Genomic DNA, 14,501 nt, shown 5'->3' on the forward strand with positions numbered 1-14,501 from the left:
ATCTCACACGCTAGTAAAGTAATGCTCAAAATTCTCCAAGCCAGGCTTTAGCAATATGTGAACCGTGAACTTCCTGATGTTCAAGCTGGTTTCAGAAAAGGCAGAGGAACCAGAGATCAAATTGCCAACATCTGCTGGATCATGGAAAAAGCAAGAGAGTTCCAGAAAAACATCTATTTCTGCTTTATCGACTATGCCAAAGCCTTTGACTGTGTGGATCACAATAAACTGTGGAAAATTCTTCAAGAGATGGGAATACCAGACCACCTGACCTGCCTCCTGAGAAGCCTGTATGCAGGTCAGGAAGCAACAGTTAGAACTGGACATGGAACAACAGACTGGTTCCAAATAGGAAAAGGAGTACGTCAAGGCGTATATTGTCACCCTGTTTATTTAACTTATATGCAGAGTACATCATGAGAAATGCTGGACTGGAAGAAACACAAGCTGGAATCAAGATTGCAGGGAGAAATATCAATAACCTCAGATATGCAGATGACACCACCCTTATGGCAGAAAGTGAAGAGGAACTGAAAAGCCTCTTGATGAAAGTGAAAGTGGAGAGTGAAAAAGTTGGCTTAAAGCTCAACATTCAGAAAATGAAGATCATGGCATCTGGTCCCGTACTTCATGGGAAATGATGGGGAAACAGTGGAAACAGTGTCAGACTTTATTTTTCGGGGCTCCAAAATCACTGCAGATGGTGACTGCAGCCATGAAATTAAAAGACGCTTACTCCTTGGAAGGAAAGTTATGACCAACCTAGATAGCATATTCAAAAGCAGAGACATTTCTTTGCCAACAAAGGTCCGTCTAGTCAAGGCTATGGTTTTTCCAGTGGTCATGTATGGATGGGAGAGTTGGACTGTGAAGAAGGCTGAGTGCCGAAGAATTGATGCCTTTGAACTGTGGTGTTGGAGAAGACTCTTGAGAGTCCCTTGGACTGCAAGGAGATCCAACCAGTCCATTCTGAAGGAGATCAGCCCTGGGATTTCTTTGGAGGGAATGATGCTAAAGCTGAAACTCCAATACTTTGGCCACCTCATGTGAAGAGTTGACTCATTGGAAAAGACTCTGATGCTGGGAGGGATTTGGGGCAGGAGGAGAAGGGGACAACAGAGGATGAGATGCCTGGATGGCATCACTGACTCAATGGACATGAATCTGGGTGAACTCTGGGAGTTGGTGATGGACAGGGAGGCCTGGAGTGCTGTGATTCATGGGGTCTCAAAGAGTCTGACACGACTGAGCGACTGAACTGAACTGAAAGAATCTGCCTGCAATGCTGGAGACCTGGGTTCAATCCTTGGGTTAGGAAGATCCCCTGGAGAAGGAAAAGGCTACCCACTCCAGTATTCTTGCCTGGAGAATCCCACGGATGGAGCGGCCTGGGGGATCATAGAGTCCATGGGATCGCAGAGTCGGACACGACTGAGCGACTTCACTTCACTTTCACAATAGTATCAAAAATAACATGTTTAGGAATAAACTTAACAAAAATGTTCCACAGCTGTACACTGAAAATTACACAAGATTGGTGAGAGAAATAAAAGAAAACCTAAATAAATGGAAAGACATTTCATGTTCATGGACTAGGATACTCAGTACTGTTAAGATGGCAATTATTCCCAAAGTGATCTGTGAATTCAGTGCAATCCCTTTCAAATTTTCATCAGATTTCCAGAATCAACAAGCTGATGCTAAAATCTATAATGAAGTGAGAAAAATCTAGAACAGCCAAAGCAATTTTGAAAAAAAAAAAAAAAACAATAAAGTCGGAAGACTTTCACTTCATAAGTTTGAAACTTCACTGTAATTTGATTACTACAGCTCTCAAGATAGGGTGAAACTGACATAAGGATGGACATATGGGTCAAAGTAACAGAGTTGAATCCAAAAATGAATCCTTATATTTTCAGTTAGCATTCACCAAATTACCAAGCAAGTACACTGGAGAAATAATAGCCTTTTTAACATATGGTGCTAATACAATAAACTACCCAAAAAAAGAAAAACCAGAAACATAGCAGACCTTTATTTCATAACATATAAAAGAGAAAAACTTCAACACTTTGACTTAGGCAAAATATTCCTAGATATGACATCAGAAACATGTTCCATGTAAAAATAATGATAAATTGTACTTCCAAAATTCAAAATATTTGTGTTTCATGAGATTTCATCAAGAAAATGAAAAGACAAGCAACAGACTGAGATAAAATATTTGCAAAACATTTATCTGACCAAGGACTTATATCGAGAACATACAAAGAACTCTTTCACTCAAACATAAGACAAACAACTCTATCAAAAATGGCCAAAAGATTTAAATAGATATTTTATCAAAGAAGATGGATAATAAGCATATTAAAAATGCTCAGCATTATTATTCATTAGGAAAGCACAAATAGAAATCATAATGTGATATTATACTCACTAGAATTTTATACACACTAGAATGGCCATAATAATAAAAAAAGACAATAATACTGGGGAAAATGTGGAGAAACTGGAAGCTGCATACACTGCTGACATAAATGTAAAATAGTACAGTCACTTTGGAAAACAGTTTAGAAGTTCCTCAAAATGGTAAACAGAGTTACCGAATAAGCCAGCAATTCCACTCCTAGGTATATATCCAAGAGAAATGAAAATAATGTATATCCACACAAAAGCTTATACATGAAAGTTCTTAGCAGCATCATTCCTAATCACCAAAATTTGTAAATATATAAGTGTTCATCAACTGGTGACTGATTTCATGAGTAAAATGTGGTTTGCCCTTATGATGGACAATTATTAAGCAATAGAAAGGAATGAACTATGGAATATGTCACAACATCGACAAAACAACAAAAAAAATTATGCTCAAAGAAATCTGCTACAAAAGGCCACACATTATGTGATTATATGATTAAATTACATGGTTCCACGTAAATGAAGTGCTCAGAAAAGACAAAACTATAAAAACAGAAAGCAGATTAGTGGTCTATAGGGATGAGAGGAGGAGCAGGGTGTGAGATGGATTAACAGTAGGGATGCTAAAAAAATCTTCTAAACCTCATTTATAGTGATGGCTGCACAACTTGGTAAATTTACTAAAAATCTTTGGACTAGTATCCTGGAAAAAGGTGAAATACCTGAAATGTCAAATTAAAAAAAAATTAAATCTTATAATCTGTCAGTTCAGTTCAGTTCAGTTGCTCAGTCGTGTCCGACTCTGTGCAACCCATGAATTGCAGCACGCCAGGCCTCCCTGCCCATCACCAACTCTCAGAGTTCACTCAAATGCATGTCCATCGAGTCGGTGATGCCATCCAGCCATCTCATCCTCTGTCGTCCCCTTTTCCTCCTGCCCCCAATCCCTCCCAGCATCAGAGTCTTTTCCAATGAGTCAACTCTTCGCATGAGGTGGCCACAGTATTGGAGTTTCAGCTTTAGCATCAGTCCTTCCAATGAACACCCAGGACTCATCTCCTATAGGATGGACTGGTTGGATCTCCTTGCAGTCCAAGGGACTCTCAAGAGTCTTCTCCAACACCACACTTCAAAAGCATCAATTCTTCAGCGCTCAGCTTTCTTCACAGTCCAACTCTCACATCCATACATGACCACTGGAAAAACCATAGCCTTGACTAGACGGACCTTTGTTGAAAAGTAATGTCTCTGCTTTTGAATATGCTATCTAGGTTGGTCATAACTTTCCTTCCAAGGAGTAAGCGTCTTTTAATTTCATGGCTGCACTCACCATCTGCAGTGATTTTGGAGCCCCCAAAAATAAAGTCAGCCACTGTTTCCACTGTTTCCCCATCTATTTACCATGAAGTGATGGGACCAGATGCCATGATCTTCATTTTCTGAATGTTGAGCTTTAAGCCAAGTTTTTCACTCTCCTCTTTCACTTTCATCAAGAGGCTTTTCAGTTCCTCTTCACTTTCTGCCATAAGGGTGGTGTCATCTGCATATCTGAGGTTATTGATATTTCTCCCAACAATCTTGATTCCAGCTTGTGTTTCTTCCAGACCAGCGTTTCTCATGATGTACTCTGCATATAAGTTAAATAAGCAGGGGGACAGTATACAGCCTCAACGTACTCCTTTTCCTATTTGGAACCAGTCTGTTGTTCCATGTCCAGTTCTAACTGTTGCTTCCTGACCTGCATATAGGTTTCTCAAGAGGCACGTCAGGTGGTCTGGTATTCCCATCTCTTTCAGAATTTTCCAGTTTATTGTGATCCACATAGTCAAAGGCTTTGGCATAGTCAATAAAGCAGAAATAGATGTTTTTCTGGAGCTCTCTTGCTTTTTCAATGATCCAGTGGATGTTGGCAATTTGATCTCTGGTTCCTCTGCCTTTTCTAAAGCCAGCTTGAACATCTGTCACTTAAAACACTACAAAGTCTGGCTTCAACCTACCCAGGACAATTGAAAAAAAAACAAACTTTGTTGGGTATCAGTGTGGACTCTAGAATCAAAGAGATTTGGCTTCAAATCTCACTCTACTACTTACTAGCCGTGCAACTTGAGTGATTTCACCTCTCTGAGACTTACACTTTTCATCTACAAAATAGAGTTAACAGTATCTCCTTGCCAGATCATGGTGATAATTAGAGGCAAGGCATGCAAAGCGCTGAGCAAAGTTAGGCACAAAGTGCTCACTGATTGGTAGCTAGAATTATTAGCTACATCTCCAAATTATTTCCATGCTCTTCCAAAATGAGCTCAGCTTTAGCTCCTTTGGTTAAGGAACTTCCCTTAGGCATTCCTAATTGTCATACTGTATTATTATAATTTTCTTCACTAAAGATTGCTACCCCTCCTGCCCCATCAAAAGTACTTATTCTTCCAGCTCCACTAATTCCTATAGAGCATTCCATCCCACTAGGGATACTGTTCTCCTAAACTCCTCTCTTTGTATATACAACTCCTTTGTCTATGTACAACTCCTGTGATTCAGAAGCATACAATCACACGATTGCCACCTGTATTTTCTTGTGTGTATAATCTGACTCCTGTGCTACCACACTCCCCTGCTGCCTGAAGCCATGGATGATATCATGGGATTTTTGTCTGGCAAGTTGAGATGAAACTTCAATCTTTCTGTACCACACTTCCAGATAGCCTCAGTGATATGCGGTTTGATATCATTACTCTCCTGCATTGTGATTCAGTTTTTATGAGAATACATTTACATGAAGAAGTGCTCAATGACTGTAGAATAAAAAAATAAGCTTAACAAAGGTAAAAGTTCCATAAAACAGACTCAAAAAAATTAACTAGATTGTTGTTCTATCTTCTTTGGCTGCTAGACAAAGACCCAAATCTACTGCTTATTACTCTGTTTTCAAAATGTTCACACCCACGAAACGGACTCAGTAAAAACAGATAAGCACAGGAGTTAAGGTGTATCACCTACCTAAATTATAAAGAAATGCCAACTCTCTATATATACTGCAAACACTCAGTAGTGAATTTCTGAATAAAGCAATGCATGACATCACAATTAGTCTTCCTTATTAACAACTTAGCAACTTTCAATGTTTGAAAAACAGAATCAGACATTGTAGAAAAATTTCCCCTTATTTTACCTCCTATCGTTCTTTCAAACAAAAAAAAATCAGACATTTTCCAAGAATTTAGACATCAAAATCTCAACCAAAAGACCTGTCTTTATCAAAAGAAATAACTGCTCTTGCTAGGATCTTCATTCTTCAGAAGATTTCTAAATTGCCCCCTTCCTTTTTAAAAAATACATTAGAATAGATAATGACCTACATCCTTCCACTTTTGTCACTTTTGATGGGATCTTCTCTTTTCAGCTTCATTTGTTACTCTTGTCTCTATCAAAATACCACTTCTTGAAATTTCTGACAAAATTTCTGGTTGCACTAGTTGGAGGCTGGGAGCAGCCTTTTCCTGGCCTTGCATCAGTACTGACCCTGTGTGCAACCTGAGGTAAAAATCTCTCAAAAGTACAGGCAGGTGGTCCAGTGGTTGGGAATCTGCCTTCCAAGGCAGGGGATTCAGGTTCGATCCCTGGTTGGGAAACTAAGATCCCACAAACCATGTGGCCACTAAGCCTACGCACCACAGTGAAGAGCCAGAGTGCTGCAACTGAGAGCCAGTGCAGCCATAGATAAATGCATACCACACAGGGATCAAAATGTCCAACCCACCTACTCAAAGGCGTGCTGAGAGATAAATGAGACCGCAAGCATGAAAACCCTTCAGTGATTGTGGATAAAATTCAACATCATCATGAGGATCATTAAATTTCTTCCTGGGCGCTAAAGGGGTGGAACCCACCAGAGACAAATCCCCACCTGACCCCTGAAATTCAAAGGAACCACTGGATTAGTAGATTCAATCTTTTCTTTTATTCATTAAATAGAGAAACAGCCATCACACATTAAACTTGGATCTTTCTGTTTGGAAGGAGGCAGAGATTTGGGGCAAAAGGTTTACTTTGATTCTTGGCTCCAGTACTTAAAGCTTTGGCAGTCTGGCCAGTGTCCTCATCTGCAAAATGGGAGTGCATATCAAAGGTTATAAAACCCTTGAGTGCTACTCAGATGTAAATGCTTATCAAATATTTAGTAACTATGTTTCAAAAAAATTACATGTTCAATATTTGAAGAGCTCTAACACCTATTAGCTCTACTCTTTATTCCACTGTGTCATTCTAAATAAGTACTCTCCTGCGTTCTATCCTGAGCAAGAAATGAATTTTCAAAACTGATTAGTTTTGCAGGAACATAGAGAGAGATTTACAAATACACCAATTTGAAATGTGATTTCTTGAATAACTTGCCTGTCATTTTAACAGAATATGGGATAGAGGGATAAAAAGAAAGCTTCATTACTGTCCAGACCAATTTGACTCTTACAAAGCTAATTAAACATGTCTTGAGTATATAAAATATATCATCCTCAGATAACAGCATACTGTTAAGTTCTTCATCTTATTAAGAGCTTGCATTAATGTTCCTTCAACATAAATTTTATACCCAGACAGGTACTATTTGAGAAACCTCACAATAGGAATGACCTAAATTAGGGTGACAGAGGCAAAAGATGGATCACCAGGGCCTGTCTCAACAAGAAGAGGAATGGGGACTCGATCTTACATTATTGTCCAATTCTAATGTGCTAACATTATCTTCTGAAAAAAGCTTCCTTCCTCAAGCCATCAACCCCTCTGGGGCTCAGCATCAAGGTAAGGAATTTCACAACCCAAGGGACTAAACCCCATACCTCAGAGTCATAAAGTCAATGCTGAAAGACTCTTAGAGGTCCTTGAAACTTTATCCTTTATAAATAAGGAAAAAGAGACCCAAAGAGGTGACATGTCGGAAGTTATAGATTCTGATATGTAGCACAGCATCTTTTTCAGAGAAAAGAAAGTTAATGTAAGATAGTCACCAGAATGTATCTGAGTACTAAAAATAAAGCTTTAAAGATTAACCAATGACTATGAGTCTGTTTCTGCTTTATAGATAGGTTCATTTTTCAGACTTGTGATTGCCAAGGGGGCAGGAGGAAGGGAGAATGATAGACTGAGAGTTTGGGGTGATTACGTGCAATTACATTTAGAATGGATAAATAACAAGGTCTCACTGTACAGCATAGGAACCACACTCAATATCCTGTGATAAACCATAATGGAAAAGACTATCAAAAAAGAATATATACAGTATGCATATAAATGAGTCACTTTGATATATAGCAGAGACAGGCACAACACTGTAAATCAACTATACTTCAACAAAAATATTAATCAATGGATTTCATCAATTGATCTGATGAGTCCATGGCTCTTACTTTCTATTATCTCATGCCTGTCCTAAGGCACCATCCTGGCTCATGTGTGAGCCCTAACATTTGGATATAGTCTCTCCAACACATTGCTTCCTCCAGCCTATATTTGAACACCCTTTTTTAATTTGGTGTGAATGCCCCCATTTTGGGGTGCTCTCTCTCCAAGAACCAGAACTGAAGCCAAAGTTTAGAAGAGCAGCACGACTTACAATCAGAGGCTAAAAGTGACATTTTACCACAATAAAAAATGTCACAAGATTTTTTTTAAAAAATCACAAGCATATAAATATACATTGTTTTCCCTGATAAGATTACATTCAAGCTATTAAAAGCCTTTTTATGTTCTTTCTTCTCTTTCACGTTCCCCAGATGTAGGCTATAGTACAATGGGACATTGACCCAACCACAAAAGTCTTCCTCCGTAATCTCTATTGCAGTGAATTGGAGCCATAGGAAATGCCCTATGACCTGAAGAGCTTCCCCAAACAGAAACTCCTGAGCATTAATGGGTAAATTTTCAGTATCACGGTAAAGTTTCTATAGAGTTGACATTTGAATGATGCTGTGACAGCTTTTTGTACCTTACATACTGTCAGTGCAACCATATTAGGGACCACTTTTGACTTTGTAAAGCCGTTTTAAAAAACTTGGGGGGGGGGGGTGAGAATTAAAAAAAAAATACTTCACTGACATCCCAAGGGCATATGTACTAACAGAATAATGACCCCCCCTTTCAGGATCATTCCCTTGGCGGGGGGACGGGGGGGAAACGTGAGTGTACATGTACACATATATATGTACACACATGCGCACGTGCACACACACCTTCTAGGGATCTACAATTCCTTCAGGTTCATTAAAAGGCCAATGGAATGGCGACTTTGCATACATTTATAGGCTTCCCTGGTGGCTCAGAGGTTAAAGCGTCTGCCTGCAATGTGGGAGACCTGGGTTCAATCCCTGGGTTGGGAAGATCCCCTGGAGAAGGAAATGGCAACCCACTCCAGTACTCTTGCCTGGAGAATCCCATGGAGGAGGAGCCTGGTAGGCTACAGTCCAAGGGGTTGCAAAGAGTCGGACATAACTGAGCGACTTCACTTTCACTTTCATGGTCTGTAAGAGACACTTTTATTGAAATTCAGTTGTAACTGTGAATGCTTCAGACCAGATACAATTTTAACATTTTCTGCTACTGGAGTGGGAAGACCAAATAGCTATTTCAAATTCACATTTCCCTTTTCCAATTGAACGTGTCACTCCCCCTGGAACGCCCGTATGCCACGATACCTCTAGCTTTCCAATTCATTTTCATTGGAAAAATCTAAACATGAAGCAATACCTTCTACTCTACCAGTCACCGAGGATCCCCTTAGGGTATTTTTGTGTTGAAAGAAGTCACTGAGTATCAGACTGATAGCTTTTTGTCTTCCGAAGCTCATTGACTAAGAAAATAATACACATAAAGACAGCCTATTCCAACAATATCCCAAGGGGAAAATAGTTCATTGCCACTCACTTTTAGTGATGGTTTAGAAAGGGTTAGAGAGTTTTACCTTGGGGGTCTACAGAAGATAACATGCCAGTACTCTATGTTTTAAGGGAAAAAAGGAAGAAGAAGAATAAAAAAAGAAAAAAAAAACAACAGTGCCTCTTTAGGAAATGTAGAAGATATTCATTGTCACTTCTGATTAGAAGAGAGTTGGGAAAAAAGATTCCTTGGTAATAGATATTTCACTGAATGTGTACAAGTGCTTTACTAAATGAAACTCCAAAAACCAAAGGGGCATCAAATAACACTTAGGTATTCAAAGAACACAACCCATCCACACTTGCAGGGATTGTCAGTTCTCAAAACCACACACTTGAAATGGTAACTTTAAAATCCTCTCTCGAATTGTTTGATGACATTTGTTTCTTAATGTTATTGCCAACCAAGTGCTCAATTTCAATGCAGAAATATAAAATATGAAGGATAAACATATTTCTGCATCAGGTGCCATAACCATATCTTATTTTATAAATATTTTCACTTTCACCTGCTTAAAAGCAGTATAATTAGGAAAAGACTCAGGCAGCCTGGAATTATATTTCTGTTTACAATTTTATAAACACAGCTATATTTCCTTTTAGTGCTGTGATCTGCAGCTGTAAAACATCCTTAACACTATTAGTTAATAATCTGATTTTACTTACAAATGCTTCCTTCTTCCTCCACATCTAGTTCTTTAAAAATGTATTTGTACCTGTTTCAAAGAAACAGAAAAACGGTTCACTCATGTCCCAAAAGACAAGGTTTCCAGGCTTTGAGTTTAAAATGATGATAATATTAGGAAATATATAAAACAATGAGTATATGAAGAAAAATAAACTATTTAATTGATTATATGATGGGGGTATAAGCAATTATGTCTTCAGTTCAGTTCAGTCACTCAGTCATGCCCGACTCTTCGCGATCCCATGAACCGCAGCACGCCCAGCCTCCCTGTCTATCACCAACTCCCAAAGTTCACTCAGACTCAAGTCCATTGAGTCAGTGATGCCATCCAGCCATCTCATCCTCTGTCGTCCCCTTCTCCTCCTGCCCCAAATCCCTCCCAGCATCAGAGTCTTTTCCAATGAGTCAACTCTTCGCATGAGGTGGCCAAAGTATTGCAGTTTCAGCTTTAGCATCATTCCCTCCAAAGAAATCCCAGGGCTGATCTCCTTCAGAATGGACTGGTTGGATCTCCTTGCAGTCCAAGGGACTCTCAAGAGGCTTCTCCAACACCACAGTTCAAAAGCATCAATTCTTTGGCTCTCAGCCTTCTTCACAGTCCAACTCTCCCATCCATACATGACCACAGGAAAAACCATAGCCTTGAGTAGACAGACCTTTGTTGGAAAAGTAATGTCTCTGCTTTTTTTTTTTTTCTTTTTTACAGGGTTGTCGTTACCATCTTTCTAAATTCCATATATATGCATTAGTATACTGTATTGGTGTTTGTCCTTCTGGCTTACTTCACTCTGTATAATAGGCTCCAGTTTCATCCACCTCACTAGAACTGATTCAAATGTATTCTTTTTAATGGCTGAGTAATACTCCATTGTGTATATGTACCACAGCTTTCTTATCCATTCATCTGCTGATGGACATCTAGGTTGCTTCCATGTCCTGGCTATTATAAACAGTGCTGCGATGAACATTGGGGTACACGTGTCTCTTTCCCTTCTGGTTTCCTCAGTGTGTATGCCCAGCAGTGGGATGTTATCTAGGTTGGTCATAATTTTCCTTCCAAGGAGTAAGCGCCTTTTAATTTCATGGATGCAGTCACCATCTGCAGTGATTTTGGAGCCCAGAAAAATAAAGTCTGACACTGTTTCCACTGTTTCCCCATCTATTTGCCATGAAGTGATGGGACCGGATGCCATGATCTTTGTTTTCTGAATGTTGAGCTTTAAGCCAACTTTTTCACTCTCCACTTTCACCTTCATCAAGAGGCTTTTGAGTTCCTCTTCACTTTCTGCCATAAGGGTGGTGTCATCTGCATATCTGAGGTTATTGATATTTCTCCCGGCAATCTTGATTCCAGCTTGTGTTTCTTCCAGTCCAGCATTTCTCATGATGTACTCTGCATATAAGTTAAATAAACAGGGTGACAATATACAGCCTTGACATACTCCTTTTCCTATTTGGAACCAGTCTGTTGTTCCATGTCCAGTTCTAACTGTTGCCTCCTGACCTGTATACAGATTTCTCAAGAAGCAGGTCAGGTGGTCTGGTATTCCCATCTCTTGAAGAATTTCCACAGTTTATTGTGATCCACACAGTCAAAGGCTTTGGCATAGTCAATAAAGCAGAAATAGATGTTTTTCTGGAACTCTCTTGCTTTTTCCATGATCCAGCAGATTTTGGTAATTTGATCTCTGGTTCCTCTGCCTTTTCTAAAACCAGCTTGAACATCAGGAATTTTACGGTTCACGTATTGCTGAAGCCTGGCTTGGAGAATTGTGAGCATTACTTTACTAGCATGTGAGATGAGTGCAACTGTGTGGTAGTTTGAGCATTATTTGGCTTTGCCTTTCTTTGGGATTGGAATGAAAACTGACCTTTTCCAGTCCTGTGGCCACTGCTGATTGGATGCAATCTCAAAAACGACAGAATGATCTCTGTTCGTTTCCAAGGCAAACCATTCAATATCACAGTAATCCAAGTCTATGCCCCAACCAGTAATGCTGAAGAAGCTGAAGTTGAATGGTTCTATGAAGACCTACAAGACCTTTTAGAATTGACACCCAAAAAAGATGTCCTTTTCATTACAGGGGACTGGAATGCAAAAGTAGGAAGTCAAGAAACACCTGGAGTAACAGGCAAATTTGGCCTTGGAATATGGAATGAAGCAGGGCAAAGACTAATAGAGTTTTGCCAAGAAAATGCACTGGTCATAGCAAACACCCTCTTCCAACAACACAAGAGAAGACTCTATACATGGACATCACCAGATGGTCAACACCGAAATCAGATTGATTATATTCTTTGCAGCCAAAGATGGAGAAGCTCTATACAGTCAAAAAACAAGACCAGGAGCTGACTGTGGCTCAGATCATGAACTCCTTATTACCAAATTCTGACTTAAATTGAAGAAAGTAGGGAAAACCACTAGACCATTCAGGTATGACCTAAATCAAATCCCTTATGATTATACAATGGAAGTGAGAAATAGATTTAAGGGCCTAGAGCTGATAGAGAGAGTGCCTGATGAACTATGGAATGAGGTTCGTGACATTGTACAGGAGACGGGGATCAAGATCATCCCCATGGAAAAGAAACGCAAAAAAAGCAAAATGGCTGTCTGGGGAGGCCTTACAAATAGCTGTGAAAAGAAGAGAAGCAAAAAGCAAAGGAGAAAAGGAAAGATACAAGCATCTGAATGCAGAGTTCCAAAGAATAGCAAGAAGAGATAAGAAAGCCTTCTTCAGTGATCAATGCAAAGAAATAGAGGAAAACAACAGAATGGCAAAGACTAGAGATCTCTTCAAGAAAATTAGAGATACCAAGGGAACATTTCATGCAAAGATGGGCTCGATAAAGGACAGAAATGGTATGGACCTAACAGAAGCAGAAGATATTAAGAAGAGGTGGCAAGAATACACAGAAGAACTGTACAAAAAAGATCTTCACAACCCAGATAATCACGATGATGTGATCACTGACCTAGAGCCAGACATCCTGGAATGTGAAGTCAAGTGGGCCTTAGAAAGCATCACTACGAACAAAGCTAGTGGAGGTGATGGAATTCCAGTTGAGCTCTTTCAAATCCTGAAAGATGATGCTGTGAAAGTGCTGCACTCAATTTCGTCTTAGATTTCTTTTATTTCAATATCATATTTAAAGTAGAGTAAGACTTTTAAAAGAACAATCACAATACCATGAATTTACATGGTATGTGTTCACTGACTGGGCTTCCCAGGTGGTGTTACTGGTAAATAATCTGCCAGACAATACAGGAGACATAAGAGATGTGAGTACGACCCTTGGGTTGGAACGATCACCTGGAGAAGGGCATGACATCCCATTCCAGTACTCTTGTCTGGAGAATCCCCATGGACAAAGGAGCCTGGCAGGCCATAGTACATTGGGTCACAAAGAGTCAGACCCCAATGAAGCGACTTAGCACACACACACGCTGATCACAGACCAAGTGTTTTAATATCTTTTTATGTTCCAAAGACACCATCAAGATGAGAAGAGTAAAGACTGTTGGCCCCATTTTATGGATGAGGACAATGAAGCTCTTAGAAACTGAACAATGAAGTTCAGGAAGGAGTTAACACATTCCTTTAACACGTCAATTCACAGGACAGATACCCATAAGTGGTTTCATTGGGAATCCCTATAACTCAGATGAACAGGGTTCTTCACCCTGATAGCGGCAATCATCTCCAGTACCCAGTTGCTTTCTGCACTCCTAGAACTAGCCTTATGGGACAGCACTCAGAGGTATCAACACCCCAAAGAATCCCATCCCTCTTCAGCCCTCTTCAGTCCCCAAATCCCTCATGCAAGCTTCTGGATTTGAAAACCTCAACTTCCCTTTGTTCCTCCAGTCTGAGGGGTAACAGCTGCTTGCTGTACTTCCTTCTGAACCACCAGTCTTCCCATGGTGCTCTAGGAGTCCTCCCATACCTCCTCAACCAATTTCCTTTCTGAAATTCTCTGTTGCAATATAGAAAGTTTGGTTCTGCTTTCCTGACTGGACCCTGAGTAATACAGACAGGTTAACCACAAAGTACGAAGTACTGATTTATACATTTCTCTCTCCATCTAATAACACAGAAGGTCTGATTTTCAAGTCTAGCCTGACTCAGGAAAGTTAACAGTTCATTCACATCATTTTATTACTTTGAGTGCTTGGAGATTTGCTACGTGCGGGCCTCAGTGGGACAGCACCTGGTTTCTTGTGATTCAAGTTCCAGTGCTAAATGGGCAGAAGGCTTTTCTTACGGACATTTCAGAGGAAGCCTCCCCACCACTGACATGAAAACACCAATACTGCACGTAGTTTATTTCACTCATGTCCTTTATAATTACTTCCAAACGTGTGTATTGCACCCAGGGCCACAAGGCAGGCAGTCCTATTTTTGCCGGGACAGTAAAAGGAATCTTGTAATCCATTACACCTTTAAACCACAGGCATTTGGGGCCAA

At 39.9% G+C, this 14,501-nt stretch overlaps 1 long non-coding RNA gene across 1 annotated transcript in view; it reads right to left on the reverse strand.

Moving 5' to 3' along the window:
- LOC104976682 (uncharacterized) overlaps positions 1–14,501 on the reverse strand; it is a 692,169-nt gene that overhangs the window by 589,382 nt on the left and 88,286 nt on the right. Inside the window, exon 4 of the long non-coding RNA XR_003031815.2 lies at positions 10,011–10,060. This is a non-coding gene — a long non-coding RNA (uncharacterized lncRNA). The remainder of the gene's footprint in view (positions 1–10,010; positions 10,061–14,501) is intronic.

Source organism: Bos taurus, chromosome 22 (assembly GCF_002263795.3).
Source record: "Bos taurus isolate L1 Dominette 01449 registration number 42190680 breed Hereford chromosome 22, ARS-UCD2.0, whole genome shotgun sequence".
Taxonomy (NCBI): Eukaryota; Metazoa; Chordata; class Mammalia; order Artiodactyla; family Bovidae; genus Bos; species Bos taurus.